Genomic DNA, 16,427 nt, shown 5'->3' on the forward strand with positions numbered 1-16,427 from the left:
CACATGGTGATGACATCATTGCCGGCGGTGCAGTGCCACAGGGAGCTACCGACTACCTCTGCCACTAACCTCCCGCTGAATATCGTGGGAGGCACAAAGCAACCCAATTTCACCCCCTTGTCCAAGTAGTGAGTGGCCTCCTTATTCTTCCCACCAAAACACACCACCTCACACTGACCTATAGTGAAATTCATTAACACACCACCTCACACTGACCTATAGTGAAATTCATTAACACACCACCTCACACTGATCTATAGTGAAATTCATTAACACACCACCTCACACTGATCTATAGTGAAATTCATTAACACACCACCTCACACTGATCTACAGTGAAATTCATTAACACACCACCTCACACTAATCTATAGTGAAATTCATTAACAAACCCCCTCGCACTGATCTACAGTGAAATTAATTAACACACCCCCTCACACTGATCTACAGTGAAATTAATTAACACAGCACCTCACACTGATCTACAGTGAAATTAATTAACACAGCACCTCACACTGATCAATAATGAAATTCATTAGCACACCACCTCACACTGATCTATAGTGACATTCATTAACACACCACCTCACACTGATCTACAGTGAAATTCATTAACACACCACCTCACACTGATCTATAGTGAAATTCATTTGCCAATTACAGATCCATTCTGCAATGTATTAATGTCTTCTTGCGTTTTGTCTTCCTCAGTATTAATTGTACTTCTGATTCCCGAGTCCAAATCATTTATGAACCACAGTGGTCCCACCACCAATCCCTGTGGAACACCACTTCCCACCTTTTGCCAGTCTGAGTAGCTACTCCCAACCCCTACTCTCGGTTTTCTGTTCTGTAACCAGCTTGTTATCCATAAGCAGTATGTAAGATCGACAAGATGACCAAGGTCAGGCCATGTGGAGTGAATCCCTCCATGGCCTCGCCCCTCCCTATTTCTTTCAGCCCCACACCCCCCGAGTTATCTGCGCTCCTCTATTTCCAGCCTCTTGAGCATCCCCGATTTTAATTGCTCCACCATTGGCAGCCGTGCCTTCAGCTGCCTGGGCCCTAAGCTCTGGAATTCCTTCCCTAAACCTCTCCATCTCTCTCTCCTTCTTTAAGATGCTCCTTAAAACCTACTTCTTTGACCAAGCTTTTGGTCATCTGCCCTAATGTCTTCTTACGTGGCTCGGTGTCACATTTTGTTTTATAACGATCCTGTGAACAGCCTTGGGACGTTTTACTACATTAAAGGCGCATTATAAATACAAGTGGTTGTTGTTGTTTCCTGAAACTAATAAATTCCCCAGAGGGAAAAAAAGTGTACTTTTACTCCCAAATATTAAAAAGTTTGTGCCACAGAAGCATAAGGTTTATCTGCTTTTATTCATGTATTTAAAAAGTTTGTATTGCAATCTGAGCCCGTGTGTTGTGAGCCAAACAGCCTTGTGTCCAATGAGGGGAATAAAGGCCCACAGCCTCCCCTGGCCCCGGGCCTTGAACAAGGGACTGGAGAAACTCGCTGCCCTGCGGATCAGACAATCAGCCGGCGCAAGTCCCGCCCCTCAGGCTCCCCGATTGGTTGGAGGACCCGCCGCCGGCTCGCTCCTCCAGCCCCGCCCCGCTCGCACCCTATTGGTCGGAAGCTCCCGTCAATCAGGCCGTGGGCCCGAGTCACGTGTCCCTCACCAACTTTACAAAGAAAGTCCTGCGCGGTCGCCGGGCGGAGCAGCTGGTCGGCAGGAGCGGGGTCGGGAGGTTAATAAACTGCGGGTAGGCCATGCCGCAGGGTTTATAAAGTTGGAGAATGGCCTTAGGCCCGAATGAGATCCAGCGGCCTGGTCTATGTTCCACCGGACAGCAGCGGTGAGGCTTTTTCTCGGGGACAGGCCCGGGTTACGCACCGCCATCTTGGTGGAGGAAAGACCGACCGGTTCCACCTGCAGCATGGCGCATGCGTGGCCATCTTGGTACAGGAGCAACGAGTGGGGGGGGCTTCAGGGTCCCCGTGACCAGGAGAGACAATCATTGACTCATTGATTTTATTCTCACTCTGCACACAGCGGGTGTAGAACTGAACCCAACCAGAGTAGAGGGAGGGGGAAAACTGGGAGTGGAGGAAAGAAATGTTGGCGATGGTGTGATGGGTTTGGATTTCAGCACAGGGAGGAGGGAGAGTGTGTGGGACGGGGATTTACAGCTTTGGGGAAACGAGAGGAAAGAATGTTCAATAGAAACTAGAATTGCCTGTTCTGAATTTCTATCCTGTATTTACAGTGATGGCTTTTGTAAACTCCTTTTACAGGGTGTGAGAATGGGAGGATTTACAGATGGGAAACTCAAACCAAACATCACATCAAGATCTGACAGGGTCACTCCATTCATCAGGACCTGAATATCATTGACCTTTGAATATGGAAGGACAAATGTTTGTCTGTTCTGTCTGTGGGAAAAGATTTCAAACATCCGTGTGACTGGAAAACACACACCCGAGTGAATGTTCCAGTGCACTGACTGTGGAAAGAGGTTTAACCAGTTACACAGCCTGAAAAAACATCGCACCATTCACAGTGGGGAGAAACCGTACACGTGTTCTGTGTGTGGACGAGGCTTCAACTGATCGTCCAACCTGGAGAAACGCAAGGACACCCGCACCACGGAGAAACGGTGGAAATGTGGGGACTGTGGGAAGGGATTCGATTGCCCATCTCACAGTCCTGGGATGGCAGGAATGACGCATGAGGAGAGATTGTGTTGATTGGGCTTATACTCACTGGAGTTTAGAAGATTGAGAGGGGATCTCATCAAAATCTATAAAATTCTGTCAGGCCTGGACAGACTAGATGCTGGAAGGATGTTCCTGATGGTCGGGGAGTCCAGAACCAGGGGTCATAGTCTAAGGATAAGGGGTAGGACATTTAGGACTGAAATGAGGAGGAATTTCTTCACCCAGAGAGTGGTGAACCTGTGGAACTCTCTGCCACAGAGGGCGGTGGAGGCCAGTTCATTAAATATATTCAAGAAAGAGTTGGATATATTTCTTGAGGCTAAAGGGATCAAGGGACATGGGGAGAAGGTAGGGACAGGGTACTGAATTTCAATGATCAGCCATGATCTCATTGAATGGCGGAGCAGGCTCGAAGGGCCGAATGGCCCACTCCTGCTCCTATCTTCTATGTGTCTATGTTTCTATCCCATCTGGAAACTCATCGACACTGTCACACCGGGGAGAGGCCGTTCACCTGCTCCGTGTGTGGGAAGGGATTCGCAGAGTTATCCAAACTCCAGATACACCAGTGAGTTCACACTGGGGAGAGGCCGTTCACGTGTATTGAATGTGGGAAGGGATTCACTCAGTCATCCAGCCTTCATACACACCAGCGAGTTCACACTGGGGAGAAACCGTTCTCCTGCTCCGTGTGTGGGAAGGGATTTGCAGAGTCATCCAAGCTCCAGATACAGCAGAGAGTTCACACTGGGGAGGGCCCATTCACCTGCTCTGTGTGTGGGAAGGGATTCACTGCTTCATCCACCCTGCTGAGACACCAGCTTGCTCACACTGATAAGAGACCATTTAAATGTTCCCACTGTGGGATGAGCTTTAAAAGCTCTGGGGAGCTGAAGGGACACCAGCGAGCTCACACTGGTGAGAGACCGTTCACCTTCTCTGTCTGTGGGAAGGGATTCGCTCGGTCCTCCAACCTGCTGGCACATCAGCGAGTTCACACTGACGAGAGACCCTTTAAATGTTCTGACTGTGGGAAAAGCTTTAAACACTCCCGGGAGCTGAATGGACACCAACGATTTCACACTGGGGAGAGACCGTTCACCTGCACTGTGTGTGGGAAGGGATTCACTCGGTCCTCCAACCTGCTGGCACACCAGCTTGTTCACACTGACAAGAGACCCTTTAAATGTTCTGACTGTGGGAAAAGCTTTAAACACTCCCGGGAGCTGAATGGACACCAACGATTTCACACTGGGGAGAGACCGTTCACCTGCACTGTGTGTAGGAAGGGATTCACTCGGTCCTCCAACCTGCTGGCACACCAGCTTGTTCACACTGACGAGAGATCCGTCAAATGTTCTGACTGTGGGAAGAGCTTTAAAAGTTCTAAGAGCCTTAAAAGACACCAGCGTCTTCACACTGATCATAGAATCTAACAGCATAGAAGGAGGTGATTCGGCCCATCGTGTCTGTGCCAGCTCTTTGAAAGAGCTGTCCAATTTAGTCCCAAACCCCAGCTTTATCCCCAGAACTCTGCAAACTAGTCCTCTTCAACTACATGTCCAATCACCGTTTGAAAGTTCCTGTGGAACCTGATTCCAGCATCCTTTCAGATGGTGCGTTCCAGATCTTAACAACCCTCTGTGTGAAAACAATTCTCCTCATTTCCCTCTAGTTCTTTTAGCAACTATTTTAAATCTGTGACCTTTGGTTACCGACCCACTTGCCAGAGGAGACAGTTTGTTCCTACTTGCTCGATCAAAACCCCTCATCATTTTGAACACCTCTATTAGGTCTCCTCTTAACCTTCTCTGCTCTAAGGAGAACAATCCCAGCTTCTCCAATCTCTCCACATATCTGAAGTCCCTCATCCCTGGTACCATCCTGGTCAACCTCCTCTGTACCCTCTCCAAGGCCTTGACATCCTTCCTAAAGTGTGGTGCCCAGAACTGTACACAAGACTCCAGCTGAGGCCAAAACCCTGCAGCTGTACAAAACCCTGGTTAGACCACACCTGGAGTACTGTGAGCAGTTCTGGGCACCACACCTTAGGAAAGATATATTGGCCTTGGAGGGAGTGCAGCGTAGGTTTACCAGAATGATACCCGGAACCCAAGGGTTAAGTTACGAGGAGAGGTTATACAAATTAGAGTTGTAGTCCCTAGAATTTAGAAAGTTAAGGGGTCGTCTGATCGAAGTTTTCAGGATATTAAGGGGAACAGATAGGGTAGATAGAGAGAAACTATTTCCGCTGGTTGGGGATTCTAGGACTTGGGGCATAGTCTAAAAATAGAGCCAGACCTTTCAGGAGTGAAATTAGGAAACACTTCTACACACAAAGGGTGGTAGAAGTTTGGAACTCTCTTCAGCAAATGGCAATTGATGCTAGATCAATTGTTAATTTTAAATCTGAGATTGATAGGTTTTTGTTACCCAAAGGTATTAAGGGATATGGGCCAAAGGCGGGTGTATGGAGTTAGGTCGCAGATCAGCCATGATCTCATTGAATGGTGGAACAGGCTCGAGGGGCTGAATGGCCTCCTCCTGTCCTATGTTCCTAACTAGTGATTTGTAAAGGTTTAGTGTAACTTCCTTGTTTTTGTATTCAATGGCACTATTTACAAAGCCAAGTATCCCACACGCTTTCTGAACCACCTCACCAACTTGCCGTGGCACTTTCTAAGATTTGTGAACATGGACCCCCAGGTCCCTCTGCTCTTGCACCCCCTCAAAATAGTCCCATTTAGATTATACGGCCTCTCCCTGTTGTTTCTCCCAAAGTGCATCACTTCACACTTATCCTCATTTAATTTCATCTGCCTTGTGTCTGCTCATTTCACAGTCTGTCTCTGTCCTCCTGAAGTCTGCTACTACTATGCTCACTATTTACTACGTTGCCAAGTTTTGTATCATCTGTAAACTTCAAACTTGTTCACCTATACCCAAGTCCAGGTCAGTTATATATAACAAGAAAAGCAATGGTCCTAATCCCGACCCCTGGGGGAACCCCACTGCATACTTCCCTCCAGTCAGAAAAACATCCCTCAGCACTGCTCACTGTCTCCTATCCCTCGTCCAATTATATACCCAAATTACCATCAGCCCTTTAATACCATGTGCTTCTATTTTCCAAGTAGGTCTCTCGTGTGGTACTTTATCAAATGCCTTTTGAAAGTCCATAAGAACATAAGAAATAGGAGCAGGAGTCGGCCATACGGCCCCTCGAGCCTGCTCCACCATTCAATAAGATCATGGCTGATCATCGACCTCAACTCCACTTTCCCGCCCGATCTCCATATCCCTTGATTCCCCTAGAGTCCAAAAGTCTATCGATCTCAGCCTTGAATATACTCAAAGACTCAGCATTCACAGCCCTCTGGGGCAGAGAATTCCAAAGATTCACCACCCTCTGAGTGAAGAAATTCCTCCTCATCTCAGTCCTAAATGGCCGACCCCTTATCCTGAGACTATGCCCCCTAGTTCTAGACACTCCAGCCAGGGGAAACAACCTCTCAGCATCTACCCTGTCAATCCCCTTCAGAATCTTGTATGTTTCAATGAGATCACCTCTCATTCTTCTAAACTCCAGAGAGTATCGGCCCATTCTACACAATCTCTCATCATAGGACAGCCCTCTCATCCCAGGAATCAATCTAGTGAACCTTCGTTGCACCGCCTCCAAGGCAAGTATATCCTTCCTTAGATAAGGAGACCAAAACTGTGCACAGTACTCCAGGTGTGGTCTCACCAAGGCCCTGTACAATTGTAGCAAGACTTCCTTACTCTTATACTCCAACCCCCTTGCAATAAAGGCCAACATGCCATTTGCCTTCCTTATTGCTTGCTGTACCTGCACGCTAGCTTTCTGTGTTTCTTGCACGAGGACACCCAAATCTCTCTGAACACCAACATTTGAAAGTTTCTCACCATTTAAAAAAGATTCTGTTTTTCTATTCTTCCTACCAAAGTGAATAACCTCACATTTCCCCACATTATACTCCATCTGCCACCTTACTGCCCACTCACTCAGTCTATCTATATCCCTTTACAGACTCTCTGTGTTCTCCTCACAGCTTACTGTCACACCTAGCTTTGTATCATCAGCAAACTTGGATACATGACACTCGGTCCCTTCATCTGGGTCATTAATATAGATTGTAAATAGCTGAGGCCCCAACACTGATCCTTGCGGCACCCCACTAGTTACAGCCTGCCAACCTGAAAAAGATCCATTTATCCCTACTCTCTGTTTTCTGCCTGTTAACCAATCCTCTATCCATGCTACTATATTACCCCCAACACCGTGAGCCCGAATCTTGTGTAATAACCTTTTATGTGGCACCTTATCGAATGCCCTTTGGAAATCCAAATATACTACATCCACTGGTTCCCCTTTATCTACCCTGCTAGTTACATCCTCAGATAACTCTAATAAATTTGTCAAACACGATTTCCCTTCCATAAAACCATGTTGACTCTGCCTACCCATGTTAGGATTTTCTAAGTGCCCTGATACAACTTCCGTAACAATGGATTCCAGCATTTTCCCAACGACTGATGTCAGGCTAACTGGCCTGTCGTTTCCTGTTTTTTCTCTCCCTCCTTTCTTGAATAGCGGTGTTACATTTGCGACCTTCCAATCCGCTGGGACCGTTCTAGAATCTCGGGAATTTTGGAAGATCAAAACCAATGCATCCGCTATCTCTTCAGCCACCTCTTTTAGAACCCGAGGATGTAGGCCGTCAGGTCCAGGGGATTTGTCGGCTTTTAGTCCCATTAGTTTCTCTAGTACTTTACATTAAATTCCTCACCCTCATTAAACCCTCGGTTCCCCACCATCTTTGGTTTGCTTTTGTGTCTTCTACTGTGAAGAGATACAAAATATTTGTTTTATCGTTTCTGCCATTTCCTTATTCCCCATAATAATTTCTCCTGTCTCTACCTCTAAGGGACCAACGTTGTCAGCTGTGGCTCAGTGGGCAGCTCACTCGCCTCTGGGTCAAAGGGTGGTGGGTTCAAGTCCCACTCCAGAGACTCGAGCACATAAAGCTAGGCTGACACTCCAGTGCAGTGCTGAGGGAGTGCGGCACTGTTGGAGGGGCCGTCTTTCAGATGAGACGTTAAACCGAGGCCCCGTCTGCTCTCTCGGGTGGATGTAAAAGATCCCATGGCAGTATTTTGAAGAAGAGCAGGGGAGTTATCCCCGATGTCCTGGGGCCAATATTTATCCCTCAACCAACATAACAAAAACCGATTATCTGGTCATTATCACATTGCTGTTTGTGGGAGCTTGCTGAGTGAAAATTGGCTGCTGCACTTCCCACATTACAACAGTGACTACACTTCAAAAAGTAAAGTGCTTTGAGACGTCCAGTGGTCGTGAGTGGCGCTATAGAAATGCAAGTCTTTCTTTACTTTTGCTACTCTCTTCCTTTTTGATGCTTTTGATTTAATGATTAAACATTTAAGAAATTATTGCAGTGACAAAGGCTGTCTGTGAAACTGGAGGAAATTTGTCTTTAAATAATGTTATTTTAAAAAAAAATTTTAATGTAAGATTGAACATTTTATTTACAGTAAATGACATTTACAGAGCTCAGGTCTCAGCTCTTTGTACAAAGTCACAAGCCCTCATGCCTACAAGGCAGGGGTCCCAGTCTCTACAAGCTTCTTGGTCATCTTCACTTGTTCATCTGGATAATGGGTCTCCAGGAATTCACACAGTTGAGGGTCGGCGCTCCCAGTGGAGAGTTTGTGCAGATCCAGCAGACTCTGGTTGACATTCTTCTCCATCGCCGAGCGGAGCCTCTCGCTCTCCCGGCCGAACAAGTGGACTGTAATGAAACTTAAAAACTTAAATTCATTTTTGAAACTTATCAAATTAAATTAAATTCACCCCGGCCAGGGTGACAATGCACTCCAGTCCTCGCGGCACCCACCGGTCTCGGAAGGTCTCAAGTGTGCCGGCAGACACCGCGTGCTCCATCTCCAGGGCCACCCGGGCATGAACATGGCCGCGGAAGAGAGGCAGGCAATCGGGCCGAACGACCCCCTCGACTGCCCGCTGCCTGGACCTGTTTATTGCCATTTTGGCCAGGCTCAGGAGCAGTCCTACAAGGAGGTCCTCTGATCTGCCTGCTCCCCTTCACACCGGGTGGCCATAGATCAGGAGCGTGGGACTGAAGTGCAACGAAAAATCGAGGAGCAGCCCCTTCAAAAAATGGAACAGGGGCTGCAACCTCTCACATTCCACATAAACATGGAACACAGACTCCTCTAGGCTGCAGAAAAGGCAGGCAGCCTGGGAGTCTGTGAACCTACTTAACATTTTATTGCAAGGGACGGCTCCGTGCAACACCCTCCAGGCCAAGTCCCCAATAGAACAAGGGAGGACTCCCGCATAGAGAGCCCTCCATTGGGGACCTCCGCCTCCACCAGATGGCAAGATGGCACGCCAAGGCGTGTACGGACGGCAGACGATGATGGCAAAGTGGAAAGTGTGCAGCAGCAGCCCGTACAGGAAACCCCTCCATGCAGAGCTCAAGGGCACGGAGGACATTTCCCCGAGGCGGCTCAAGTTGTGAGGCGCCATTTCCTGAGAGGGGTTTCAGGGTCGTGCGCCGATGAGGAATTCTGTCCGAACGGGGGTCAGTTCGGACGGGATCACCCCATGTGCTTGAGCCTCCTCGATACACCTAGTGGAGTCAGGGCCCACTGCCGCTTTCAGCAACTCGATGGCTTTGGCCGTGCGCCAGACGTTGGCCAAGGACAGGCGCTGTGCCAGCTCTTCTGGCACCATCCAGCCCACTCCTCCACCATATAGCAGGTCCCTGATTCTAGTCACCTTGCCAGGCACAGCCCTGCTCTCCGCCAGCCACCCGATCCAGCAGTCACGGAGGTGCGGATTCCTGAGCAGCGGCTCCCGAAGGAGAACCGCCACTCCTGATGGGGGAGAACTCCGCCTGGAGGCGACGCTGTTCCAGACCCATAGCAGTTCCTGGTAGAAGACAGGCAGCTCCCGCAGGTAGGCATGTGTACCACCCAATTTCACAAACAGGAGCTGCGTGTCGTAATTGAGGCTATGCAGCTGACAGAAGAAATACGTCGCCAGCACACACCATCGAGGAGGATTCTCGATGTACAGGTATCTCTGCAGGATCCGAGTGGGTTTGCGAGGCGCTGCTGAAGAAGTCTTGGTGAGTTGCTGCAGTGCATCTTGTAGATGGAACACACTGCAGCCACAGTGCGCTGGTGGTGCAGCGAGTGAATATTTAAGGTGGTGGATGGGGTGCCAATCAAGCGGGCTGCTTTGTCCTGGATGGTGTCGAGCTTCTTGAGTGCTGTTGGAGCTGCACTCATCCAGGCAAGTGGAGAATATTCTGTCACACTCCTGACTTGTGCCTTGTAAATGGTGGAAAGGCTTTGGGGAGTCAGGAGGTGAGACACTTGCCACAGGATACCCAGCCTCTGACCTTTGGAATTCTCTTCCCCAGAGAGCTGTGGAGGCTGGGTCATTGAATGTGTTTAAGGTGGAGATAGACAGATTTTTGAACGATAAGGGAGTCAAGGGTTATGGGGAGCGGGCAGGGAAGTGGAGTTGAGGCCAAGATCAGATCAGCCATGATCTTATTGAATGGCGGAGCAGGCTCGAGGGGCCAAGTGACCTACTCCTGCTCCTACGTCTTATGTTCTTGTGTCTCTCATCAGCTCCGGCCGCTGAGTTGTGTCTGACACCGCGCATCCGTCCCATGGCCTCACCCTCTCCTGCTCCACAGGTGCCCGGCCCACACCGCGCATGCTCAGCAGACACCCTGGGCCCCTGTCAATCATCCTCTCCTGTGCCTGCGCGCTGGGCCCGAGCTCCAGGCTGCCGCGCGGGGCTTTCTTTGTAAAGATGGTGTTGGTGAAGAGCCGCAATCAGTGAGGGACAGTGAGTTTTGCGAGGGGGCGGAGTGAACCGCAGCACGTGATCGCGGGGCCTGTGACTGACAGGAGCTCTGACCAATAGGAAGAGCGCGGGCGGAGCTGACTGGCGGCGGGTCCTCCAACCAATGGCGGCGCGGCAAGGGGGCGGGACCTCCTCTCCAGCTCAGGTGCGCTGGGGCCGATTGTGACGCGCTGTCCCCAGGTGAGAGCAGCTCAGTCAGCACAGAGCTGGGGCTGGAATCTGGGAGAGGGGCTGCAAGCAGCGGGCCTGGCAAAGGAGCAATCACTGATTGAATAATAAACAGGGGTAAGGGGACACTAACCTAACATCAGATATATATTAATGAATACTTTACATCTGTTTTCACAAAAGAGAGGGACGATGCTGACATCACAATCAGGGAGGAGGAGTGTGAAATATTAGATGAAATAAACACAGTGAAAGAGGAAGTATTAAGGGGTTTAGCATCTTTGAAAGTGGATAAATCCCCAGGCCCGGATGAAATGTATCCCAGACTGTTAAGAGAAGCAAGAGAGGAAATAGCAGAGGCTCTGACCATCATTTTCCAATCCTCTCTGGCTACAGGGGTGGTGCCGGAGGACTGCTAACGTGGTACCGTTGATTAAAAAGGGAGAAAGGGATAGACTGAGTAATTACAGGCCAGTCAGCCTAACCTCGGTGGTGGGAAAATTATTGGGAAAAATTCTGAGGGCCAGGATAAATCTTCATTTAGAAAGACACGGATTAATCAGGGACAGTCAGCATAGATTTGTTAAGGGAAGGTCGTGTCTGACTAACCTGATTGCATTTTTTGAGGAGGTAAGAAGGAGGGTCGATGAGGGTAGTGTGTTTGATGTAGTCTATATGGATTTTAGCAAGGCTTTTGATAAGGTCCCGCACGGCAGACTGGTCACAAAAGTAAAAGCCCGTGGGATCCAAGGCAAAGTGTCAAGTTGGATCCAAAATTGGATCAGAGGCAGGAAACAAAGGGTAAAGGTCGAAGGGTGTTTTTGTGACTGGAAGGCTGTTTCCAGTGGGGTTCCACAGGGCTCAGTACTGGGTCATTTGCTTTTTGTGGTATAAATCAATGATTTGGACTTGAATGTAGGAAGTATGATTAAGAAGTTTGCAGATGATGCAAAAGTTGGCCGTGTGGTTGATAATGAAGAAGAAAGCTGCAGACTGCAGGAAGATATCAATGGACTGGTCAGGTGGGCAGAACAGTGGCAAATGGAATTGAATCTGGAGAAGTGTGAGGTAATACATTTGGGGAGGGCTAACAAGGCAAGAGAATAGACTATAAATGGTAGGACACTGAGAAGTGCAGAGGATCAGAGGGACCTTGGAGTGCCTGTCCACAGATCCCTGAAGGTAGCAGGACAGGTAGATAAGGTGGTTAAGAAGGCACACGGAATGCTTGCCTTTATTAGCCGAGGCATAGAATGTAAGAGCAGGGAGGTTATGCTTGAACTGTATAAAACACTAGTTAGGCCACAGCTAGAACACTGCGTGCAGTTCTGGTCACCACATTACAGGAAGGATGTGATTGCACTAGAGGGAGTGCAGAGGAGATTTACGAGGATGTTGCCTGGGCTGGGGAATTTTAGCTACCAGGAAAGATTGGAGAGGCTCGGGTTATTTTCTTTGGAACAGAGGAGGCTGAGGGGAGACTTAATTGAGGTGTATAAAATTATGAGGGGCCTAGATAGAGTGGATAGGAAGGACCTATTTCCCTTAGCAGAAGGGTCAATAACCAGAGGGCACAGATTTAAAGTAATTGGTCGGAAGGTTAGAGGGGATTTGAGGAGAATTTTTTTCACCCAGAGGGTGGTGAGGGTCTGGAACTCACTGCCTGAAAGGGTGGTAGAGCCAGAGACCCTCATCACATTAAAAAGTACTTGGATATGCACTTGAAGTGCCGTAACCTACAAGGCTACGGACCAAGTGCTGGAAAGTGGGATGAGGGTGGATAGCTTTTTGTCGGCCGGCACGGACAAGATGGGCTGAATGGCCTCCTTCTGTGCTGTAAATTTCTATGATACATTGATCATCCCATTCCCAAGCTGACTCTGTGTTAACACCTCAGACGAGCCGTCCCACGTAGGGTGACTCCCTCAACCTGTTCTCCTGGTTACAGAACCAGTTTGTGTCTCTCAGGAATGCCCAAGGCTCTGTTGTCTGGGCACCAACTCACTCGTGACCTCACATGTTGCAACAAGTCTGCTGCCTGAGCAGTTTGCAGTGTTATTAGGTCTGTGGGTCTCTTAGCAACCAGCTCCCTTATCTAGGACAAAGGGCTCATCTCCTGACTTTGGGTGTTATCATTCGAAACTTCAGCATTCTCTGTCTTTTAGCTTCAATCTGTCTGTGTCCACCCAGTGACAACACTGAGCTCCTCCCTCCAACCACTGACACTCGCCCTCTTGCTGAGAAAGAAAGACTTGCATTTATATAGCGCTTTTCACAACCTCAGGATGTTCCAGAGCGCTTTACAGCCAATGATGTACTTCTGAAGTGTAGTCACTGTTGTAATGTAGGAAATGCAGCAGCCAATTGGTGCACAGCAAGCTCCCACAAACAGCAATGTGACAATGACCAGATAATCTATTTCAGTGATGTTGATTGAGGGATAAATATTGGCCCCAGGACACCGGGGAGAACTCCCCTGCTCTTCTTCAATGTCGTGCCATGGGATCTTTTACATCCACCTGAAAGAGCAGACGGGGGCCTCGGTTTAACATTTCATCCGAAAGACGGCACCTCTGACAGTGCAGCACTCTCAGTACTGGAGCGTCAACCTAGATTTTTATGCTCAAGTCTCTGGACTGGGACTTGAACCCACGACCTTCTGACTCAGAGGTGAGAGTGCTGCCCACTGAGCTAAAGTGCCTGGAGCGAAGCCAGCTGGGATACTTGACATAGGATGACATCGGATATACGGCACAGAAACAGGCCATTCGGCCCAACCAGTCCATGCCGGTGTTTATGCTCCACTCGAGCCTCCTCCCGTCTTTCCTCATCTAAATCTATCAGCATAACCCTCGATTCCCTTCTCCCTCATATGCTTGTCTAGCCTCCCCTTAAATGCATCGATACTATTCGCTTCAACCACTCCCTGTGGCAGCGAGTTCCACATTCTCACCACTCTCTGGGTAAAGAAGTTTCTTCTGAATTCCCTATTGGATTTCTTGGTGACTATCTTATATTGATGGCCTCTAGTTACGCTCTTCCCCACAAGTGGAAACATTCTCTCTGTATCCACTCTATCAACATTTTTCATAATTGTAAAGACCTCTATTAGGTCACCCCTCGGCCTTCTGTTTTCAAGAGAAAAGAGACCCAGCCTGTTCATCCTTTCCTGATATGTATACCCTCGCATTTCTGGTATCATCCTTGTAAATCTTCTCTGCACCCTCTCCAGTGCCTCTATATCCTTTTTATAACATGGCGACCAGAACTGTACGCAGTACTCTAAGTGTGGTCTAATCAAGGTTCGATACAGGTTTAGCATAACTTCACTACTTTTCAATTCTATCCCTCGAGAAATAAACCCTAGTGCTTGGTTTACTTTTTTTTATGGCCTTGCTAACCTGTGTCGCAACTTTTAGTGATTTGTGTATTTGTACTCCGAGATCCCTTTGTTCCTCTACCCCACCTAGACTCGCACCCTCCAAGTGATAAGTGACCTCCCCATTCTTCCTACCAAAATGTAATACCTCACATTTATCTGTCAGCCTTGGTCACTCTGCAAAAACTCTGAAATGTTTAATAATGAAATCAGGGAGTCAAAAAACTCAGGTGAGGCAGTTTAAAAAGACAGTCCCTGACCAGAGATTGCTGGATGCTGACACTCGGAGCTCACGAGGATAGAATGTCCCATTCCCCAGGCACGGACATCCAGCACCTCGTTCACAGCAACAATTCACAAAACACTTGCAATATAACTTGGAGCAGAGACGGTTAAGTGGAGCTGTGATCGAGGTGCTCAAAATTATGAGGGGTTTTGATTGAGCAAACAAGGAGAAGCTGTTGTCACTGGCAGGAGGGTCGGTAACGAGAGGACACAGATTTCAGATCATTGGCAAAATAATCTAGAGAGGAAATGAGGAGACTTTTTTTACCCAGCGAATTGTGATGATCTGGAATGCACTGCCTGAATGGGAGGTGGAAGCAGATTCAATAGTAACTTTCAAAAGGGAATTGGATATATACTAAAAGCAGAAATTTGCAGGGCTGTGGGGAAAGAGCGGGGCAGTGGGACTAATTGCATCGCTCTTTCAGAGAGCCGGCACCAGCGCGATGGGCCGAAAGGCATCCCACTGTGCTCTATGATTCTATAACATCAGCTTCTCTCTGCCCACTAGCACTGAGAGAACAGGGAATAATCTTTAAATCCAGCCCAGTTATTGGGGGCTCTTAACATTAACAAGCCCCAGTTGCCTGAATTAACATGGTTCAGTCCTGGATGTGATTAAAGGCATCGGAAACAGTGGAATCGACCCACCGCAGTCACAATGTGGACACTCTGGTGTGTCAGCGGGTGGGATAAACCAGGGAATCCCTTTCCACACACTGAGGTTGACTCTAATGATCGGGAGTCCCAGGGTTTCAGATACCAGATAATCAAGCTCACAAGAACACAAATTGTCTCTCCAGGCTTTATTAAGAGCGCTGCATAACACAGATCAGGTGATAATGCCCTCAATCTGGAGAATAGAAGTACAGTGGATTCACGCGCGATCTTAAGAACATAAGAAATAGGAGCAGGAGTAGGCCAATCGGCCCCTCGAGCCTGCTCCGCCATTCAATAAGATCATGGCTGATCTGATCCTAACTGCCAATCCACTATCACAGAACCATCTCCTGAATCTAACAGAATTAGGAGCAGGATCAGGCTACATGGCCCCTGGGCCCACTCCACTACCCACAGGGCCATGACCGATCCGAACCTAGACTCATGTCCAAATTCCTGCCCGCTCCCCATAACCCTTTATTCCCTTTACTTCTAGGAAACTGTCTATTTCTGTTTTAAATTTATGTAATGATGTAGCTTCTACAGCTTTTTGGGGCAGCATATTCCATGGATCTACCACCCTCTGAGTGAAGTAGTTCCTCCTCATCTCAGTTTTGAAAGAGCAGCCCCTTATTCTAAGACTATGCCCCCTAGTTCTAGTTTCACCCATCATCGGGAACATCCTCCCCGCATCCACCCGATCCAACCCCTTCACAATCTTATATGTTTCAATAAGATCGCCTCTCATCCTTCTGAACTCCAATGAGTAGAGTCCCAATCTACTCAACCTCTCCTCATATGTCCATCCCCTCATCCCCGGGATTAACCGAGTGAACCTTCTTTGTACTGACTCGAGAGCAAGTATGTCTTTTCTTAAGTATGGACACCAAAACTGTATGCAGTATTCCAGGTGCGGTCTCACCAATACCTTGTACAACTGAAGCAATACCTCCCTATTTTTATATTCTATCCCCCTAGCAATGAAAGCCAACATTCCATTGGCCTTCTTAATCACTTGCTGCACCTGCATACTAACCTTTTGAGTTTCGTGCACCAGGACCCCCAGATCCCTTTGTACTTCAGTACTTTCCAGTTTCTTGCCATTAAGATAATAACTTGCTCTACGATTTTTCCTGCCAAAGTGCATAACCTCACACTTTCCAGTATTGTATTCCATCTGCCAAATCTCTGCCCACTTACTTAGCCTGTCTATGTCCCCTTGCAGGTTTTTTATGTCCTCCTCACTCACTACTTTCCCTCCC

Source organism: Somniosus microcephalus, unplaced genomic scaffold, assembly GCF_052327205.1.
Source record: "Somniosus microcephalus isolate GS21.2 unplaced genomic scaffold, FLI_Smic_1.0 scaffold13, whole genome shotgun sequence".
Taxonomy (NCBI): Eukaryota; Metazoa; Chordata; class Chondrichthyes; order Squaliformes; family Somniosidae; genus Somniosus; species Somniosus microcephalus.